The following is a 12,608-nucleotide window of genomic DNA, read 5'->3' as shown; positions in this document are numbered from 1 at the left end:
GTGAGTTGTGACAGTGTGACAGTTGTGACGTGTACTGCGGCGAGTGGGTCATGCACAAGTACCGCCAGCTGCACCTCGACTCCAACCACGGGTTCGTCCGCCTCGACGACGGTGAGCTCTCGACCACGCCGCGCCTCTGTGTCCTAGCTCGGTGCTCGCGTGAGTTGTGACAGTGTGACAGTTGTGACGTGTACTGCGGCGAGTGGGTCATGCACAAGTACCGCCAGCTGCACCTCGACTCCAACCACGGGTTCGTCCGCCTCGACGACGGTGAGCTCTCGACCACGCCGCGCCTCTGTGTCCTAGCTCGGTGCTCGCGTGAGTTGTGACAGTGTGACAGTTGTGACGTGTACTGCGGCGAGTGGGTCATGCACAAGTACCGCCAGCTGCACCTCGACTCCAACCACGGGTTCGTCCGCCTCGACGACGGTGAGCTCTCGACCACGCCGCGCCTCTGTGTCCTAGCTCGGTGCTCGCGTGAGTTGTGACAGTGTGACAGTTGTGACGTGTACTGCGGCGAGTGGGTCATGCACAAGTACCGCCAGCTGCACCTCGACTCCAACCACGGGTTCGTCCGCCTCGACGACGGTGAGCTCTCGACCACGCCGCGCCTCTGTGTCCTAGCTCGGTGCTCGCGTGAGTTGTGACAGTGTGACAGTTGTGACGTGTACTGCGGCGAGTGGGTCATGCACAAGTACCGCCAGCTGCACCTCGACTCCAACCACGGGTTCGTCCGCCTCGACGACGGTGAGCTCTCGACCACGCCGCGCCTCTGTGTCCTAGCTCGGTGCTCGCGTGAGTTGTGACAGTGTGACAGTTGTGACGTGTACTGCGGCGAGTGGGTCATGCACAAGTACCGCCAGCTGCACCTCGACTCCAACCACGGGTTCGTCCGCCTCGACGACGGTGAGCTCTCGACCACGCCGCGCCTCTGTGTCCTAGCTCGGTGCTCGCGTGAGTTGTGACAGTGTGACAGTTGTGACGTGTACTGCGGCGAGTGGGTCATGCACAAGTACCGCCAGCTGCACCTCGACTCCAACCACGGGTTCGTCCGCCTCGACGACGGTGAGCTCTCGACCACGCCGCGCCTCTGTGTCCTAGCTCGGTGCTCGCGTGAGTTGTGACAGTGTGACAGTTGTGACGTGTACTGCGGCGAGTGGGTCATGCACAAGTACCGCCAGCTGCACCTCGACTCCAACCACGGGTTCGTCCGCCTCGACGACGGTGAGCTCTCGACCACGCCGCGCCTCTGTGTCCTAGCTCGGTGCTCGCGTGAGTTGTGACAGTGTGACAGTTGTGACGTGTACTGCGGCGAGTGGGTCATGCACAAGTACCGCCAGCTGCACCTCGACTCCAACCACGGGTTCGTCCGCCTCGACGACGGTGAGCTCTCGACCACGCCGCGCCTCTGTGTCCTAGCTCGGTGCTCGCGTGAGTTGTGACAGTGTGACAGTTGTGACGTGTACTGCGGCGAGTGGGTCATGCACAAGTACCGCCAGCTGCACCTCGACTCCAACCACGGGTTCGTCCGCCTCGACGACGGTGAGCTCTCGACCACGCCGCGCCTCTGTGTCCTAGCTCGGTGCTCGCGTGAGTTGTGACAGTGTGACAGTTGTGACGTGTACTGCGGCGAGTGGGTCATGCACAAGTACCGCCAGCTGCACCTCGACTCCAACCACGGGTTCGTCCGCCTCGACGACGGTGAGCTCTCGACCACGCCGCGCCTCTGTGTCCTAGCTCGGTGCTCGCGTGAGTTGTGACAGTGTGACAGTTGTGACGTGTACTGCGGCGAGTGGGTCATGCACAAGTACCGCCAGCTGCACCTCGACTCCAACCACGGGTTCGTCCGCCTCGACGACGGTGAGCTCTCGACCACGCCGCGCCTCTGTGTCCTAGCTCGGTGCTCGCGTGAGTTGTGACAGTGTGACAGTTGTGACGTGTACTGCGGCGAGTGGGTCATGCACAAGTACCGCCAGCTGCACCTCGACTCCAACCACGGGTTCGTCCGCCTCGACGACGGTGAGCTCTCGACCACGCCGCGCCTCTGTGTCCTAGCTCGGTGCTCGCGTGAGTTGTGACAGTGTGACAGTTGTGACGTGTACTGCGGCGAGTGGGTCATGCATCGTCTTGAGTTTTTTTAAAGTCATTATGTATGTATGTTTGAATGTTATACTTATATGTTTATAGGATAATATAATTAAATTCAAGAATTTAATTATAACGCACGCATTAACTTTAAACGCTAATTGCATTGATTTCCGTTACAGACCCGGTGCCATCAAATAAAGACGACAAAGCAACGAATGCGCCGAAACCTCTTAATCTGACAAAACCCAGCAAATCATCTGAGGCGATAAAAGCGCCTAAGGTATCACAGTCGACGGACGTTCTCACCAAAAACACGAACGTAACTCGACCAGTCACAGAAATAAAATACTTTAGTCCCAAAAGTAATTTAGAAAATTCTGATATAAACACTCCGAGTGCCTCTATATCTGAATCGAATAGTTCAACCTCAGCTCAGTCGGGCTTCAGTCGAAGAGAAGCTTCAACAGCGGCCAATCCGAACAGATCCCAGACGAGTGGTGGTGGTAGAGCTGATAGAGTAACTGTCCCGTCGGACGTGGCGAGTGCGGTGGGTGTGGAGGCAGGTTCCAGTTCAGATGTGGCGGCAGGTTCCAGTTCGGATGTGGCGGCAGGTTCCAGTTCGGATGTGGCGGCAGGTTCCAGCTCGGCGCTGAACGGCGCCGTCCCGCGGCTGAAGAGGACCAACGACCAGCCGCAAGTGAACGCGGCCGGGGAGGCGGCGGACAAGGTTAAGAAGAATTTATGGTAATTGTTTCTGGATTTTTATTCTCAAATATTACTATCATACATTTGCATTTTTTATTTTCTATTGGTTTTATTGCTTTGCGAATTGGTTAGTTATTATATCTGCTCTATTAATTTGGAAGCGATCGATTCTCTAACATGGGGTGGACCGAGCATTCGTTTCCTACCCCTCGGACGAACGCCTGCTGTTATATATAAAAATCTCATGAGATTCTACTTCGAACCAATGACGTTGTCCTCACAATGCAATATTATTAAATCTCGTATCAATACGATTTTGTCGCTTCGTTTGAGCGACTCGACTAGGTAAAGTGATTTTGTCGGTCAGGTCGTCCCGCGGTGCGACGAAGAAGCGTCCGGCGCCGCAGCCCCCGGCCTCCGTAGACCCTCGGCCGCTCGCCAGCGCCCTGCAGCGCCAGCAGGACGAGGAGCTCCAGCGCCTGCAGAAGACCGCCTACAACCTGTCCGTGGGTGAGCACGACCTGCTCTGTGTGTCTATACTGCCGTACTTAGGTAAAAGGCGGGGGAGCACTGCCTGCTTTGTCTATGTATACTGCCGTGCATAGGTAAAATGCAGTACCGGTTTTACACTGGTTTTGTAAAATTCTGACGCCATTATATTCCTTTTATAATTATAAAATATATAAGTAACACTATATATAAAGATATCTAAAACATCAGAAATATCCCAAGTGCGTTGCCAATCCTACTCAGGAGTCTTGGCTGCCTTCCTCACCACGTACAATAAATATTTGTACCCCAATACTAGCGAGGTCAATTCCATACATTTATTATTTAATAGCAACTCTGTATGGAGGAAGACATACATGGAAGTCTGGACATAAGACATCTACAGGTTGTCGCAATTCAGGTTATTTCGGGCCTCGCTACATTTTTATTGTATATATAGGAGGAAAGTAGAACTATTAATATTTTCTGTTATTCATCAGGCTTACCTCCCGTGCTAAGTCCAGCGGCGAAACTAGATAAACTAAGAAAATTGGACGCACTACAAAATCCAGTAGCTGACGACCAGGAATACAAAAACAGGTCCCACAGAAGCAGGACGTGGATAAATACCCAGAAAGCATCAGCTGGCCACGTCCTAGGGTCTTCTAGCAAAGAAGGAAGCACAAGCAATAATTTAAAAGTTTCTAGATGGAACGGTTCCGAGTCGATATCTCCAGAGAACGTTCAGGATGGAAGGGAAGTTAGGAGGAATGACTTTAAGGATTTGAAGCCTATGACTCCCGAGGAGTTCATTGATAGGTTTAATGAGCTCCAGCTCCGGAATCCAGACGGGGAGAGGCTTCGCTCTGACAGGTTCAGTCAGATCAAGTCATCGCTCAGGGAGCTCCGGAGAGGCTTGAACGAGGTGTGTCATTGTTCTTAACTGGCATAAAATTGAAAAGTTACAATGCCTCTGTAATACATTTTTTGCCGATATTGTCATTAATTATAACGACTATATATCAATTATATAATTATTTAATTATGACAATATGTTCTCAATTTTTATTTAATTTGGTTATGATGATGATTATATATATATATATATATATATATATATATATATATATATATATATATATAGATTACGTTATGTACTTTTCTACTTTTTGATCAATGATTTCCAAAATTTTATCAGATACAGCACTGTTATAAATTATTTCATTACGAATTATGTATGTGTATGTTATTAGTGTTATTCAAATAAATAAATGATTTGAAAAAAATATATTTTGGTTGAAAGAAAATAATTGAAAAATATTGATGTAAAAATGTCTTATTCTTTCTGCAATATAAATGTAGTGCTTTGCCGTTTTGTACTATAACTACTCAATCTGATGTCTCTATAAAGCAAGGGCCTCGAAAGCCATTGTTCCCTTATGGGAAATAAGAGACTTTCTGATTCATTATATATAGATTTAATTTCTTTTCTAGGTCACAGCGCCATACAACACTAATGCAAACAGTGAACCCTATCAAAGGTAATTTATATAGATTAAAAACAATAATATAATACTATCTATTGCAGACAAAGTAAAAAAGAAAGTAACAATATTATTATTATTTTTTTAAACAAGTAAGTTCAGCAAACTCATAGTTTTTAATTTTAATGACATTTTTAAATTGAATAACTTTGTGTAAAATTCTTATATCATTTGAGTAATCATGAATTATTGTTCTCTTCCCGACTGTTCTGACTACTGGTTCTATTCTGTATTGTTTTTTTTTTTAACATTGCTTTCCTTATGTATATGTTATGTCTTAATTTTACTATTATTTATTTGCATGTTGTCGTCACCTGTAATTGTGCGGACACTTAGTTATATTACTGTTGATTATAATATTTTATGTAGCAACAGTGTACAGTATGTTGGTGATCTTATAAATAAATAAACAAGCGTACCGCTCACCTGATTGTAAGCGATTCCCCGATACCCCGGGCTCTGGTCACCTTACTCTCCAATAGGAACACAGCTCTGCTTGAAAGCAGTATTATTTAGCTGTGATAGGTGTTCCATTTCACCATAACTTCTAGATTGATTAAAAACGATTCGAAAATTTGACTGTACTTGAGTGACTTGTAAATTTGTATTTATTCTAATAATAATTTTGATTAATTACGGTAATAACGAATAAATTACTAAAGAGTTTGTTTTCATCAATGGTATGAAAAAACATGGATTGATGAGGGAGTTGTAGTATTATAGAGAATATTTTGGCTAATTTTGGCTAGAATTCTAGAATATACTCGTATATACCGAGACGCCGCGTTGGCGGAACGGTTTCAGCCATGGATTGTACCTGTTGCGCTGGCGGTTGCGGGTTCGATCCCCGCACATGACAAACATTTGTATTAGCTATACAGGTGTTTGCCGTGGTCTGGGTGTTTGTGCAGTCCTAGTGGGTCTCTCCACCGTGCCTCGGAGGGCACGTTAAGCCGTCGGTCCCGGTTGTTATATATATATATATATATATATATAGTAGGGAATATATCCGCCAACCCGCATTAGAGCAGCGTAGTGGATTAAGCTCTGATCCTTCTCCTACATGGGCAAAGAGGCCTATGCCCAGTAGTGGTATATTACAGGCTGAAGCGTACTCGTATATGGGTATTGATTTGTAAAATCGGCAACTCATACCCAAGGTCTACTAATTACTAATTAGGGGACTGTCGAGATGAAAATAGGCTTAATACTGCCCAAATTACAGAGAAATGCCCATATACGTTCACTATTCTTACATACAAATACTTGTCACAGTGAGCTTGACTCCCCGGAGGATTCTCCGGTCCGCCTGCCGTGCGAGTTCTGCGCAGCGCTGGTGCCTCTGGACGACCTGGTGCAGCATCAGGTCAGAACTTGGAACGCTTCGTAACCGACCGCAGTATTCATTTTTTAAAGCAATAACGAAGCATATGGGCGTACCCAGAGTTTTTTAAGGGTGCGGAAAGAATAACTAGAAATTCGCTAAGTAGAAAGTTAAAAATGCTTTTTGACTGCAACTTTTCATTCATCTTTACTATATAAACTACTGAAATTATAGCTAACGCAGGTTTTAGTTAAACTTTCCTGAAATTTACTCGTGGATTCGCCATCCGCTCAACGTGCCAGTAGGATTTTCTTTTGTGTCTGGGGTTCGCAAACGTCAGCCCAACGCCCAGATCACGACAAACGTGTATGGCCTTTACAAATGTTTCTCATTAGCGGAGATTGAACCCGAAACACACAGTCAGTTCAAAGTGTCTGAAATCTGATTGGGTAAATTGACGCACTCGGCCTGCTCCACAGACGGGTTGTCGACCCGACTTGGCGCAATACCGGCCCGACCCGGTGCAGTTCCGGTCCGACCTGGAGCAGACTCGGCCGGAACCGGCTGAGTCCCAGCGCGAGCCAGGCGTCTACATCCCGTGCGAATTTTGCACACAGCCACAGCCGGTCTACTTGCTCAGCGAGCACCAGGTATGGTTGATTGATTTATTGGTTCAACCTTTAACATGACATGACAATATTACAAACACCCCTAATCACTGGTGATTGACTACGTTTCGGTTTTTTCTGATAATTTCGGGTTTCAAATGAAAATATTAAATATATATATATATATTTAAGCGCTTCTGCGTGATATTTCATTACACTGTCAAGCTCGAAAGGAATTTTAAAGACTTTTCAATTTGAGGTCACCGATTTTTGTCAGCATTTGAATCATAACTCACACCATTTTCCTTTGATTTACTGAAACAGATACAAATGTTATAATTAATTTAATCTCTAATATATAAAATTCTCGTGTCATGGTGTTAAACATTGAACTCCTCCGAAACGGCTCGACCGATTTTAATATAATTTTGTGGGCATATCGGGTAGGTCTGAAAATCGGCCAACATCTATTTTTCATACCCCTAAGTTATAAGGGGGGGGGGGGGATTAAGCGGGTTAATAAGATATATGGCAAAGCAACGTTTGCGGGGTCAGCTAGTTTTTATATACAAGCGTACGGCTTACATCATGACAAACATTTGTATTGGCCATACCGGTGTTTGCCGTGGTCAATCTGGTCTGTGTATTTATGCAGTCCTTGTGGATCTCCCCACCGTGCCTCGGAGAGCACGTTAAGCCGTCGGTCCCGGTTGTTATCATGTACACCTGATAGCGATCGTTACTCATAGTAGGGAATATATACTCCAACCCGCATTAGAGCAGCGTGGTGGATTAAACTCTGATCCTTTTCCAACATGGGGAAAAAGGTCTATGCCCAGTAGTGGGATATTACAGGCTGAAGCGTACGGCTCATCTGGTGGTAAGCGATTACCGTAGCTTATAGACGTCTGCAACACCAGAAGCATCGCAAGTGCGTTGCCGACCCCACCCTATATCCCCACCAGTAGCTCGGCCATCTTACTCACCACAGTAACACTACACTGCTTGAAAGCAGTATTATTTATATGTGATCTTGTGTAAAGTCGAGATACTTTCCCAGTCGGGCTGCTCCAGATTTTTAGCAGTAAATTTCCTGCTGTGTGTGTACTTCTATTAAATTAATTAATTATCCAATGTTTACTTCACAGGAGCGGTGCGGCAGAGAATCCAATATGTTATTTCCAGACTGATTTCTGTCACTCTCGTTGAAAGAGGTACGCATACATAGTGTATGTACAAGTATAAGATATTAATTAAATATTTTTTTAGGAATTCTTTAATTAGACAATAAATTGTGCTTATAATTTAATTTTTGAAGTAAAATTTCTTTACGCACGCTTGACTTGAGGAGAAAGCTGGTGAATGCGTGACGAGAGCGTTACGAAAAGTGTGATCGCGCGAGGGTGGAGATATAAGTTAGACGGAGCTAAAGAAGTTTTACTTCAGTCGTGTTGTGTAAAGCTCAATCTTTTTTTTTTACAGTTCGCACTTGCTGACTGTCGACGTAGCAATGCTCAAACTACCGCTAAATAGATATGACAATAAAATTAGTCTTCGATAAGAAAATTTTTCGTAATATATTTTTTTAAAATACCATACTATATTAAGGGCCTATTTTTATTATTATAAAGCTGTCGTATAACTATCTAGCAGATATAATTTGATGTGTGTACTAGTAAAGTCCTTATTTCCCAAATATTTCTATTTGCAATCTGTGAATCCAAGAGTTGTAGCTTATAACTTGAGGTTAAACAAAGGGTCTGTTTTAACTGATAAATCTTTTATTAACTTATGTGTAAGATAAACTTTGTCATCTGGTAAAAAAGGACTTTATTTCTGTGTAGACACGTAACATATATAATAAAATAAGCCATTAAATAGTATGATCAATAGACATTTTTAAAAGGGATATTTAAAAATAAAAATGCAAAAAAAAAAAAATACAAAAATTCGTTCTACCATTATTAAAAGCTAAAATTCTAATCTATTATTAAAGAAACATCTTTTTAACTTTCTTTTAAACAAGAATAAAAGCATTGAAATGTCGAAAATTGTGGTTTTTATTTATTTATTGAAGTAAGGCTCAACAAGAAATATTTATATATAGCACCTTACAGAAGATCCACAGCTAAATAATACTGCTTTCAAGTAGTGTTGCTGTGAGTAAGGAGCTCCAGGGGAGGGTGGGGGGTAGGGTCGGCAACGCGCTTGCGATGCTTCTGGTGTTGCAGGCGTGCATCGGCTTCGGTAACCGCTCACCATCAGGTCGACCGTTCATTTGTTTGCCGACTTAGTTGCGTAAAAAAATATAACAACCAATAATTTGTATCTTTAATCGCTCTTTTAACTGGGTTATAAGTGAAAATATAATCAATAAATTATCTTAATGAATACAGTTTTATAATTATATTTGATTATTGAAGGCAACATTTTAATATGTAGGAAAAAAACATTCCTTTTTTCAAATTTACAACAACATGTATTGCAATTTTGTAAGGATTGTACAGATATTTGGAAGGAAGCATTTCATTTTTTTACAAGTGCTAGTAAAAAATAAAGACATAAGAAAAAATAAATAAATATGTTTGATTACGACAGTTCCATGTTCCTAAGAGCTTCATTCGTGACATGATATTAAGTAACCAAAAATAGCTAAAATAAAGTTTAAATTACTACCAACAAAACGAAGTTATGGTATGCAAGTGATCACAGTATACTATATTAAACTATTTTTGAACGCATCCATAAAAATATTTTAGTGATTTTAATTTTTTGTGTATTGCCTGTTTTTTTTTTTTTAATATATATTCTCTTTATAGTTCTCGTTTCTTTACATGTTATTTAATACGCTTAGATATGTTATAAATAATTAGTTTATTTGTATTTGTTAATGTATTTATACGCTAAAAAAACATTGTATAGAGGTAACATTCACTCAATTGTTTATTAAAAAAATATTAAGTAATGAAAGGTATTTAGCAACAGCGAAGAATAATTTTCCGATACAAAAATAACTTTTAAACCATTTCTTGCAGTATTTTTAAAATTAATTCAATAGTCTTCACATCGCTGAGTTGCTCACGTTAAAGCCTTAAACTAATGACTTAATAAAATATGTAAAATTGTACGTTTTGCATGAAAATTATTTACGTTTGTTTTATTATTTAAGCTTAGTGTACTCGCGTCCATTTCTGACTACTTCTCTCACTTCTGTATTTAAAAAATCATCCTTTTCTATTTTTATTACTTAAAACTTTTGTATACTCTTCAGTTTTCGTTAATGTCATTGTCTTCCTAATAGTACTAAGATTTTTGCAGCTGTGTGAATGTATTAATATTTATAATATTAGTGTATAAGAAATATGTAAATAAAACGACTGCCTTCGTATATTTTCTGGCCAATATATAAATAAATAGATATTATTCATGTAAAAGTTATTTTATCAAACCCACTAGTCTTGCCTCGCGATTTTACCTGCTTTAATTTGAGGGGAAAATGAACAATTCGAACCTGTAATTAACCAAGTTTTCATCTTTATTAAATTAGTGTAGATATAAGTAACACCTATAAAAATTATGTGGTGTCATGGGACACCAGGTAGGAACGAAGTTCCTTCGGATAGCATAGAAGCAACACAATTTGAAAAAAAAAATGTTGAATATTATATATATTTTCTAGTTCTTCATTTTTTTTTTTTTAATTTTTTTTGATTGGTATTTAATTAATTACATAAAAGTATTTAGGAAATTTAGTATTTTAGAAAATAACAAATACCGTAAAATAAAATAAACAAAAATAATAATAATAATCATAATAATAATTCAAACTATTAAGTGAAATAAATAAACATGTCTTTATTTATTTTTGTCGACAGTATAAAATTACATAAATAATTTTGAAACAGTTTACAGTAATATTTTAGTTTTACAAACGTCATATTATACAGTCGTGTGACTGATATTACGTCACTTCCGTTTATATTTTTCTTACGGTTTTGGTATCAAATTTTTTTCAGTTCCCTCGCCCAGCCAAATATCCTGCCGTAAGGAACTTCGTTCCAAAATATAGCGGGGGAGACCTAGGAGAGTTGTGAATTACTTTAAGGGATAATCTCGTTTAAAAACATTCCACAGTTCTGATTTATGTCATTTAATGTAGAACTATTCCTCAATTTTTAAAAACAATAATCAAAGTGAATCATCAGTGAACATTATGGTTTAGGAAAATTTTAACGAAAACAAAGACTGTTCTCTCTGTCACAAGTCTCCTATCACCGAGGCAAGTTGTGACAGCATTGTGCTTAGACTATTTGATTAATAAAAATACTACTACACATTTAATTGAGGTAGGGCATAGCAGGATGTATCTTACTTAATATCTGGAGCAGCCTGACTGGGGAAGTACCTGATCCTTAAAGATCATAGCTAAATAACAAAATAACACTGCTCTCCAAATAGTGTGATGTTGCTGTGGTAAGTAAATCGGCCAGAGTTCTTAGAGAGGGTCAGGAATGAGATCGGCAACGCGCTTGCGTTATTTCTGGTGTTGCTGGCTATAAGCTACGGTAACCGCTTACCATCAGGTGGGCCATATGCTTGTTTGCCGAACTAGTAGTATAAAAAATATTAAAAATAAATTCATCGTAGTTTTTTTTTTGCAAAAACGTAGATTAATCAACTTTTAGTAAAGATACCAACAAAACAACATATACATACCAATAACAAGTAATTATTACAAATTATCTATAGTAATATTATAAACCTGAAGAGTATGTGTGTTTGTTTGTTTGAACGCGCTAATCTCAGAAACTACTGGTCCGATTTGAAAAATTCTGTCAGTGCTAGTTAGCTCATTTATCGAGGAAGGAGTATAGGTATAGATCGTGTATGACAGAATTGTTCCTATTCCATGCGGACGAATTCGCGGGCAGAAGCTACTATTACATAAAAAATATGGCACCAACTAAAGACTGTAACTACTCGCCTAGGTGACAATGACGACTTGGTCCGCATAATAGTTCATAATTTCAAAAAAAAAAAAATCTACATATAAAAGACTTGATTCTTAATTCAATCAAAAATTTTCAGAAAATCTTATCTATAATATAAAAATGAGTCGCTGAATGTGTTGCTAAGCGCAAAACTCGAGAACGATTGGACCGATTTCGCTAATTCTTTTTTTAAAATATTCCTTGAAGTACGAGGATGGTTCTTACGGAGAGAAAAATTCTAAAAAAAAAATTAATAAAATTAAAGAATCGACTGTTAGGCGATACGAAGTTCGCCGGGTCAGCTAGTTTTTTATATTTTTTTGGACGCTGACGTAATTTCGTAATCACTTCTCGTGTGACCACGGTAGCTACTGAGTCAAGTAGTGCAACTCTAAAGCGACAAACCAGCTTTGTGACCATCACGTAAACTACCATATTAAAATAGGGAGAAATCGTCTTTGTCACAACTCTCCTCTGTCACAACTCTCCTACCTAATTTATTTGCTTAATTTTCAACCGACTTCCAAGGAAGGTAAGTTCTATGTTTATGTTATCTTGGTTATTTTAATAGATATATTTACAGCAAGCTTATATAATAAAATTGGCAGAGTCAATGAAACAAGTATTTTTGTGTTATTTATTTCTTAAAATTTATTTTATTACATTCTGAATTCGCACTATACTTAAAAGCTACGTACACATTGAATATTAATAAATAAATTATAATATGCAACCTAGTCATTACTAAAATTATTAAACATTTCAGTCCGAATATCAAAGATTTTTACAACTCATATTTTGACATTGACACAATTTGTGTGACAGCTGACAAGCGGCGCGCCATGTTGTCTATTTAAAC

The sequence above is a fragment of the Melitaea cinxia genome, chromosome 20 (genome assembly GCF_905220565.1).
Source record: "Melitaea cinxia chromosome 20, ilMelCinx1.1, whole genome shotgun sequence".
Taxonomy (NCBI): Eukaryota; Metazoa; Arthropoda; class Insecta; order Lepidoptera; family Nymphalidae; genus Melitaea; species Melitaea cinxia.
Note: the sequence above shows the minus strand (reverse complement) of the source record.